Source organism: Gekko japonicus, unplaced genomic scaffold (assembly GCF_001447785.1).
Source record: "Gekko japonicus isolate JY-2015 unplaced genomic scaffold, Gekko_japonicus_V1.1 scaffold248, whole genome shotgun sequence".
NCBI classification, from domain to species: domain Eukaryota; kingdom Metazoa; phylum Chordata; class Lepidosauria; order Squamata; family Gekkonidae; genus Gekko; species Gekko japonicus.
The window spans coordinates 1-10,001 of record NW_015169782.1 but is presented as its reverse complement, the minus strand read 5'-3'; the positions used below and the strand labels follow the sequence as shown (position 1 = coordinate 10,001).

General features: G+C 46.3%; 1 long non-coding RNA gene across 1 annotated transcript; it reads right to left on the bottom strand.

The window, feature by feature from the left end:
- Positions 1–2,347: 2,347 nt before the first annotated feature.
- LOC107115196 lies at positions 2,348–8,763 on the bottom strand. Its single transcript, XR_001482669.1, has 8 exons — positions 8,690–8,763; positions 8,345–8,370; positions 7,463–7,530; positions 6,890–6,985; positions 6,324–6,371; positions 5,123–5,170; positions 4,748–4,929; positions 2,348–3,342 (listed from the first exon to the last, which is right to left on the bottom strand). It is a non-coding gene; the product is annotated as an uncharacterized LOC107115196 (long non-coding RNA).
- Positions 8,764–10,001: the final 1,238 nt, after the last annotated feature.

Genomic DNA, 10,001 nt, shown 5'->3' with positions numbered 1-10,001 from the left:
GTGCTGGATGTCTCCCTGTATCGGAGCTTCGAAATGTACATTGCAGGATCTCTGGGCCTCAGAACCCCATCCTTTCAGAGAGGATGCAGGTGCTCAGACTTGTACTTTGTCAAGATGCCACCCAGTAATTCTGCCTAACATTCCTGGGCACGGTGCCGCCTTTCTACATCAGCATTTTGTAACTTCCTTTGTAGACTAGCGCTGAAAACTGCTAAGGTGGCAATTCTACAAATCTTTCCAAACTTTCTCCTGCCCAGGTCTGCTGCTACTGTTGTAAAACCATGAAAAACACGAAGACACCCACATACATGCATGCTTGTCACTTCAAGTAATAATTCCTACCAGAGCAAGTTCCAGGTTTTGGGAGGCCCCGGGCAGACAGTTGCCAGGTCTCCCCTGGCCACCTGTAGGGTGGGTGGGTGGGGAGGTAGAGTTGTCAGATGAAGGTTGGGAAGCTCTTGAGAGATTTTGGGATGGAGCCTTGGGACCTCAGTGGGGTACAATGCCATAAAATCCAAAGCACCCATTTTCTCTAGGAAAACTGATCTCTGTAATCTGGAGACGAGCTTTTAATTCTGGGGAATCCTCAGGTCCCACCACAGGCCGGCATTCCCTAGGCAAACTCCAGGCCCCTCCTACCCTTTTCCACCCCCCACACCTGCATGCTCCCTACCTACCTGTGCATCCTCCTGCTTGCAAGCCCTTCAGGTTCTGTGGCCTGTTAACACCTGCACACCCTTTCCCCAACATCACTTGGGGAGTGCCACCACTGTGCACCACCCACATGTCCTTCCTCAATGACTTTGGACAGCTGGGAGTGTGGGGACAAGCAGGTGGCAGGGGAGGTGCAAGGCTGGGGGGTTGGGGTCCGCGGCAGTGGGCCCAACCAGAAGTCCTGGGCCGCAGCAGCTGCCCCACCTCAGGGTATGCCAACACCTTCCCTGATCCCTGCAACCAAGGGAGCAAATAATTTCTGCCAGTTCAGATGATGTCACACCTGCCTGCAAAGTGGCAATGGAACTGGCTTGGGTTTGCCGGGGAGCCTCTAGGCCAGCCACTTCCAAGGATTTCGCCATGGCTTGGAAACACAGCTCAGGTGGTCAAGCACTTGGACCTCTAATTGCTCAATAGCCACTTATGAGCAGGTATTGCAAAACAAGCTTACTGTCTCTGCTCCTCCCAACCAAACCAAGTCTGTGCAGGTACACTGTGGAGCTGTTGACCGTCAGATGGAACCTGGAGGTCCCCAGCTTTTAGAACTGATCTTCTTACATCACTTTCCCTGAGGAACATGGCTGCCTTGGAGGGTGGACTGTATGGCATTATATCCTGCTGAGGACCCTCCACCCCCCAGGCTCCACCCACAAAATCTCCAAGTATTTCCCAACCCAGGGCTGGCAAGCCAAGTGCTCTGAAACTTCACCAGGGTAACACTAGGTATGAGCAGAATGCAAAGCAATATTCTACTTTGATTTGCTTTCTAATCTGTAATTGGGACAGATGCAGGCTACCAAAAAAAAAAGCTTTCTTTGAACTCAAGAGAAAAATAAGAGCTACACCAAGAAACATGCCAGCAAACTAAGAAGACAAAGAAAAAGACATACTTTTTTTTCTCTCTGCTTGCCCATTGTTGTTGGTGGGCAAGGTTTATTAGTTTTTTTAAAGAGTTATACAAAAAAAAGAGAGAGAGCCATACACTTCAAAGGTATCCCGCCATTGCCTCGTTCATAACATCTTTAGATACATAATTCCCTTTTTCCCTTTGTTAATCTATAGTCCACAACAGATGTCATTAAGTAAAATTCTGTTCCCAATAAAAAATTCATTTTTCTATATCCTATCTGTTATTACCATTAATCAATTTTATTAATTAATTATTAATTAATCAATATTATCAATCAATCAAAAATATAAAAGAAAAAACCCACAGGTATTTCACAGCAGTTAGACAGTTCATTTCTTATAAAATATCAATCTAGTCCCTTTAAGATATTCTTTCATATTTTTAGTATTGTTAGCTTTCAAAATCTCCTTTATATCCCTCTTTTCTCTCACAACACTTAGGGTCATTACACCTTCTCTAGGTAATTAGCCCATTACTTTTATTTTTTCCGTACAAGGCCCACTTTAAGAGTCAAAACTACCCTATAATTTTTTTATCAACCATCAGTTAGAACATTACAAATATCCAAAACATATTGCTTCAAATAAACCAACCATAACTTCTAACTTTCACTAATCAGTTAAAACCATAAAGATAAGTCAATATTTGTAACTACAGATTATATTCTTAATCAGTCATTTATCAAGTATCAGTAAAGGTTCAGAGAAAAGGAAGGAAGGAAGAAATAATATATGAACAAATGTGTGTTGTTTTTCTTTTGCAGTTTGAGAGTTCACTTTAGGTAAATCTTCTCATTAGTCAGTTTCACCATGCAAACAATCAAGATATATTGCTACAAATTATACAGTTTATATACTCTGACTGCTTGAAGTACCATGTTCTCTTAGTTACCAAGCACAACGAGGCATTTTTACAAGCGTTGGGCTGTTTGATCTCACATACAAGCTGTCTGGAAGGGGAGGAGAATTTCAAAGCGTCTTCAGAGACTGAACAGACTTTTAAGCATTACTACATAAGTAAGATTGAGACCTTCAAAAATCAAAGGCACAGGAGATTAATAATTTTGGGGAGACATTTGCAGGGAAAATAAAATACTTGAGGACCTCGAATGGCTTGAGGAGCAGGAGAGGAACAGAGGTGGTTTGCCCTTGCCTGCCTCTGCATAGCAACCTTGCATTTCCTTGGTCACCCTATTCAAGTACTAGCCAGGACCAATCCTGCTTAGTCTCCAAGATCTGGTGAGAACAGGCTAGCTAGTCCTGCCATGCTTATGATTTAACAGGATAATGTGTTTCCAAGGCAGTGTTTGTGGAGATTGGGAGCATTCAGCACAATCATCCCTTAGACCTCCTCCACTAAACTATGTCATCAGTAGCAAATCCAGAACTCATTTATGTGGCAACACATACTGCAATTCGTCATCCTGACCACAGTGCTCGATATGCCCTTTGTTCAAGTCGTATCTCTTTAATCCACCAACAGCCAGACAATCCAGGTAAACGCTGGCAAGAGGAGACACACATCCTGGCACAAGTTTGATATGGTTTAATAATTATTTTTTTAAGTTATGCCCAGTATTGTACCCAATTAAAACATTTGTATTACATTCTGCCCAACAAGAGTTGTTCAGTGTTAAAGATGACCAAGTAATAGCCACTGAAATGGGCTATGTATCAGTTCTTTTAACAGCTTTCAGCAATTGTGTATATCCAGCAGACCTGAGAAATAAAAGAAAGTCCAAAGATGAGCAGTTATAAGCAGAAGACACCAATGTCATCATGAGTACCACCTCACCCACCAACATCCCCTGGTACTCACTTGAACTCACATGTTAAAAGGGCTGGATCTGACAGAAAATAGTTACTTTGTCAGGCCAGTCCATGTGTGCCACAAAATGTAATGCTAGGTACCAGAGATAGAAAGGGAGAAATAAGTACTTTCCCCCCCTTTCTCACAGTGCAAGAACTCGTGGGCACTCCATGAAATTGCTGAGCAGTCCGGTTAGAACACATAAGTACTTCTTCACCCAAAGAGTAATTAACACATGGAACTCACTGCCACAGGAGGTGGCAGCAGCTACAAGCATGGATGGCTTGAAGAGGGAACTGGATAAATGTATGGAGCAGAGGTCCATCAGTGGCTATTAGCCATAAGGTATAGGTAGGAACTCTCGGTCTGGGGCAAGTGATGCTCTGTATTCTTGGGGCTTGGGGGGGGGGGCAGTGGGAGGGCTTTTAGTTTCCTGGCCCCACTGGTGGACTTCCTGATGGCACCTGGTATTTTTGGCCACTGTGTGACTGGATGGGCCATTGGCCTGATCCAACATTGGCTTCTGTTATGTTCTTAAAAACTGTATAAAAAGCAGTAGCTGGTAAGCTCAGAGTTGGTGTATCATCACTCATGGGCTGGGAGGAGGGGGTGCAAAGGAAAACCCATATGGGCAGATTGGAGAGCCAGCAGTACAGCACTTGGCAGACACTCCCAAGCTGCTTGACTGCTGCAAATGAGGTTGTTCCACCATGCTGAAGCCACAGAGTGGCTCTGCCCACTCCCCCCGAAACAGTCTCCTGGGTTCCCTCCCCTTGCACTAGTTGCTCACAGGCCGGATGGGCCAGCCCCCGGGCCTTATGTTTGACACACCTGCACTAAGTGCTCTTACAAAGTGGGCAGGGCCAAGAGGGCCTTTTGCTGCCACCACAGCACAAGGATCTTGCTGGTGTGACTGAAGATAAGCTGTGGCAGCCATTTTGTGCCTGGGTCAGCCTCCTGTGGCAGCCATTTTGTGGGAGCGCCTACCATGTGTCAGAATTTCAATGATGCCCACAGGCTCACAAAGCCTATGCTCAAAAGGCCTGGGGACCCCCCTGTACTATAGGAAAGCCAGTACAACAACACACACACACAGGTCCCATCAGACTACTCCTTCTGGAGCAGAGATTCCTCTTCTCCCTCTGCCGGCCCCAGTGGGTTCAACCTTTGCAGGTTCTGGCGCCAGGACAGATGGTAAGACGTGACAGGTTTTCTTCATTGGGACCCCTCCTTCTGTCCCCACTTTCAAGTAACAAAATTAACATTCAGGGGCACAAGGCTCCCAAACCAGGAATAGTGTCTCACTATAGTTACCTCTGTGCCAGGTTCTTGCTTGTGGGATGCAAGGAAGGGCTTCCTACCCACTGCCTTCTGAAGCAGTCTTGCAACAGTAAAGGCCTTGTGAACAGGCTGGGAGCATCCAGTGCCGCAGGCATAGTAGTGGCCAATCAGTATCTGGATGAGAATGCTGGAAGCGCCAAGTCAATTTGAGCTTTCTGAAAAATAACAACAAAGCAGGATTTTAAGTATAATGTTAAGACAGCTGTAGTGATCCCTTACCTCCACCCACAACCTGGGACTCAGAGAGGACCACTCAGTCACAGACATCAGACTGGGGCGGTAAAGGTCTCATCACTGGAACCACAGAATCCTTAACGAGCAGCTTCCCCAAGCAAGGGAAACTCTCACCTTGCTTCTGACACCACCTGCGACTCCCACACACTTCAGGCTACCCACCTGCAACAAGGAAATAGACAGAGAAGGGGACAGGAAATCAGTCATTCATCCTGAGCCAGAGGGAAGCAAGCCCACAGTTTGGCCCAGTTTCTCAGCTGTTCTAGCATTTTCATTGTTTTTGTGTAAAAACATCAAAGTGAGCTAGTTAATCTCATCATCAAAACTGCAACAGGTAATCCATTCGGTACTGTATGCCAGCAGCCGCAAAGCTTCTAAGGGCTAACGGAAGGTGCAGTCCTGCACTATCGAGGGCCTTCTCACTCTCTGGGCGCTCCAAATCATACAGGACGGGATTTGCAGTGCTCCAAGTGATACATGGGAAGTCCCAACGTTGAGAGAGATCCACTGTTATGCCTTTTCTCAAGTATGAGCGGGAACAAAAATCAATAAACCTGTTTATGCCACCTAGATTTCCCAGTCCTAGGAGGCACGAGAGGAAACCCTTCCTCAGGCCCCTCCAGCCCTCAGCGTGGACAGCACCATGTAAGCCTTCCCCCCCCCTTAGGAGGAAAACAAAAATCTCAAGAGGGGGAACATCCTGGAAGGACCTAATAAGAGGCACTCAGCGCTGGAGCTATGAAGCCACAGCTCATGTCACCAACTCACCCTTCTCAAGTCTAAGAGCAGGTGAGAGAAAGGAAGGAGCTGGCCTTGAGGCTGTACAGTAAACTCCTAGAAAGAACAGGTGCTCTCCTGCACAGGGAGACTCTTCTTTCTTGGAAAATGACACTTATATGACACCGAAGGAGTCGTTCCTTCTACAGAATTGTACTTCTCTATGTAATACCAGTACCTCCCCGAACAGATAGCAGCTCTCCAGCTAAGCGAAGGTCTTCCTGAATCCCCTTTTGCTCATACGTCCATGTAAAGCTGTGTTACACTGAGTCACAGCATCAGTTTACTAAGGTCCTAACTTGTCTAATCAGCTCTTCAGGATCTGAGGGGGAGGTCTTTCAGATCATCTGCTATTGATCCCTTTAACTGGAGATGGCAAGGATTGACCCCGAGACCCTTCTGCATTATTGAGCAGATGCTCCACCACTAAGCCATGGCCCCACCCCCAAAGATGCCAAGGATCAAAACTGGTACCTTCTGCACCCAAAATGTGCTCTTTCCCCAGAGCTACAGCCGCAGCCTTGCAAGTTGTTCTTACCTGCTGGGCCATCTTATGACGTTTCTCCTACAGCCCAAGTTCATAACTCTGCAAGAAAGAACTGCCATTAAAAAAAAATAGGAATTGGGGTAAAAGTTGTTATTAACAGAGTCCCTCTCATTTAAAGCAATGCTACCAGATGTGTGAGGGATGCCCCACAATCCCCTTCCATGCCTGGAATGATGCTAATCAGTCGCACCTGCCTCAAAAGTGTTTTATTCTAGCTGCGAAGTTGGAGGCTTGGCAACTGGTTTGAATTTTACCTTTAAAATTGGAAGAGATCCTGAGATACACTTGGTCAGGAGGCAACAATCTGTTAATACAGAGGGATCAGCGACCCACTTAAGAGAGGCCTGCTCCATACTTTTAAAAGAAGCTAGCCTGCCTGGAGAGACAGCCACTATCATCTGTTTTAATTTCTCCCAACTGATGCTCAGATTCCGCTTCTCAACAAGGGCATTCAGCCGAACGAGATTCCAAAGGGAAGATCATCATGTCAGTGGGGATACCAGGACAGGATTGAACGATCTGAGCAGAGGAAGTTTAGATCTACAGGGTAAACTCACCTTTCCTACTTTGAGGCAGGACAAGTCAGGGTTACATGTTCAAACATGCACCTCATTCCTAGGACAGAGGCCTTCCACAGCCCAGCACACGGAGAACTGGCAAAAACAAAAACCACACAATTTCGCAGCAGTCAACAATTGGAATAAAATATACCCAAGCCAACTGGTGCTTAAAAGCCATGTAACTTTTTGCCTACAACAGCTAAATCCGCAAGAGGCACTTTTTAAAAATTGGCCCAAACGAGACATGCCAATGTGAACAGCAGCCACAAAGGACAGTGCTCGTAGTCTACAACCACCCTTTATTGAGATGGACACAAGTTAGCAGTCACGTGAAGCCATTTATAGAATGCCCTTGCATTGTCCCATCAGACTGTTCCTTCTGGAGCAGAGATTCCTCCTCTCCTTCTGCCGGCCCCAGTGGGTTCAACCTTTGCAGGTTCTGGCGCCAGGACAGATGGTAAGACGTGACAGGTTTTCTTCATCGGGACCAAACAGTTGCTTTAAGGCTTAAGGCCACCCCCACCACCATCTATCCTACTCAAAATTCCTCTCCATATAAAGAATTCTCACCTGGTGGATGAAGAGCTTGACACCTAACTGCATTGGTCTGCAATTTGGAATGAGGCCAAGCCCTGCAACTGAACAAGGAGATGGAGTTAAGACAAGGAGCTGCAACCTCTTGTCCCTTTTTGTTTGCTAAATCCTGCTGGGCTTCTGGGCTCAGAGAGAACCACTCAGTCACAGAGATCAGACTGGGGCGGTAGGGGTCTCATCACTAGAGAGCAGCAGCTAATAGAGAAGGGGAAGATGCACCACAATAATTCCTAAAAAGCTTGAGGACCCAACCCGTTTGCAGGCTCAGCAGTTTGCATTCTCTCATGGAGAACAAGAATAATTACCAGTGCAGAGAACATAACCCAAGATACTGACTCCAAGATGCATTTGGCAAGGAAGACCAGTAGCAAATTGGTGCTTAAAGCACCATGTGATCTACCTGCTGCTCCAGTACCCTGCTAGCAAGTCATAGCTCCTTTCGAACAGATTTCCTGCAAGGACTAGCCGGGTTAGGATCTAGGAGCCCCAGGCTCAAATCCCTGTTCTGCCACAGAAGCCTGATGGGGGACCTGGGCCCAGCCACACATTCAGCCTAACCTGCTTCACAGGGTTGCTGGGAGGATAAAAATGAATACGAGAAAACAAGGCAAGCCACTTAGGATCCTCACACTTGGGGGGGGGGGGGGGTGGAGCATGTATAAATGAAGTAAATAATGCCATTTCAACAGCTGCATGTGTCAGACTATGATAACATTTCCGTACACATTAAAGCAGTGAGCTAAAACTTCAGAATCCCCAGCTAAAAAAACCAACAAAACAGCTTGGACCAGAAGTGTTTCAAAAACAATTCTGAGTATTAATTACGTCAAAACTTGGAAGAACAGTCGGAACACTCACCATTCTTGATGAGGGGCATTTCATTCCTGTAAAGAAAGACAAAATAAATAAATATCAATGGTTAAAAGCACAACCAGAGCTGAAAGGTACCCTACATAAAGAGAACTGCAGTCTGATCAGGGCTTTGGTAACTCTATTGCCATGCGACTTGCGTCGTCCAACAACTCAGGTCATCATTTCAAACCGCAGAGGTTCAATACAACCGCACCAGCCCAGCTTCTGGGTAGGAAGATGCCAAATCTGCTGTGCTGCTGGGTCAGAAAGGCTTTGCCAGGAAGACCCCCACAGAGTAGGCTTTCGCCAATCTTATTGGCCCCTTTGCAAATGCACCAGTCTCAAATGTACCTGTAAAGGCTGCCCAGAGACTCTGTCGCTGCTCGGGAACACGCATCCTGAAACAAATAAAAGTTTGCGTTGGAATGTCTGTATCTGAGGCGCTGCTTCTTGATTCCCTGCAGTGTCTCACAGGACCACCTCGTGTTCTCAGACATACAGGTGACATCACCAGACAGTCAGATATATGCTTGTCTGTTTTTTTAACATCACTGAACACAGGAGGAAAGGAGCAGGACTCAGGCCAAGCCCTTCATCTGCAAAGGTGGGCCTTCTGGAGTTTGGCAGAGAAGTAATAACAAAGCCCAAGAGCCAGAACTCTAGAAATATGTCCAGACACTCCTGCAGGCAGGAGGAAGCATTCTATGTTGCAAGAACAAAGGCTGTGCATGTTATTTTCAGTTTATAAGCCTGGGACAAAGAACAGGTTTAACATTCATGTTTGACTGCTACGTATGTTTGGATGAATCACTCACACTCTCAGTGGCCACCAGCAAAAAAAAACTGAGGGTGACCACTAAAATTGGAGCCTTCCCCAATGTGCAGGTGCAGCTCACAATGGAGCTCCAGATGCATGTGGAAAACAAGACGGCCACACCAAGCTTGTAAGCTTCACAGAGGCTGATCAAGGTTGGAAACCAAAAGCTAGATGTTGGATCTGGTACAGCAATACAACTGCATCCTACCTCACAGGGTGGCTGTGAATCTGACAAAGCCTCAACAAAGTGTTTTGGAAGGGATGAAGAAGGTAACGGCCTGTGGCTTCTCCACATCACAAGCCCAACCAAACGGCAGCTGCATGCAGTCTCACCGTTGCCACGAAAATTTCACCCCCACCCCTTCCGAAAACAATCAGTTACTCACATGAAATGTAGATCCCATAGCCAATTGTACTCAACACCTGCATGGTAGGAAATAAAGAAATGTACAACCGAATGTTATACTTCCTAACATCATTAAAGGGGAAATAAAACTTTCAACCACCTTGAAACACTAGCCCTTTCCCAGAGATTCTGGGCAGAAGCCTAACCAGAGTTCTCTCTTCAGACAGGAAAGATACCAAACTGCTGCTGCAGCTTGTTTACATCTACTGCAGTCCTTTTCCACCCCTTGGCCTGGGCTTGCGCTACTCAGAATCTGGTAAAGGGTTTCTCCACTGAAGCTTCAGAAAGAGAGAGTTCCTGAAATCTCATCTTTGTAGCACATCATGCCCACAAACCAAATACTGGAAAGAGCTCTGAAGTTATTAAATGTGCATCACTGGCCTGCTTAGGAATGACACAAGATACCAAACGCACCTTACAAGTCAGCCACTGGCATGAAC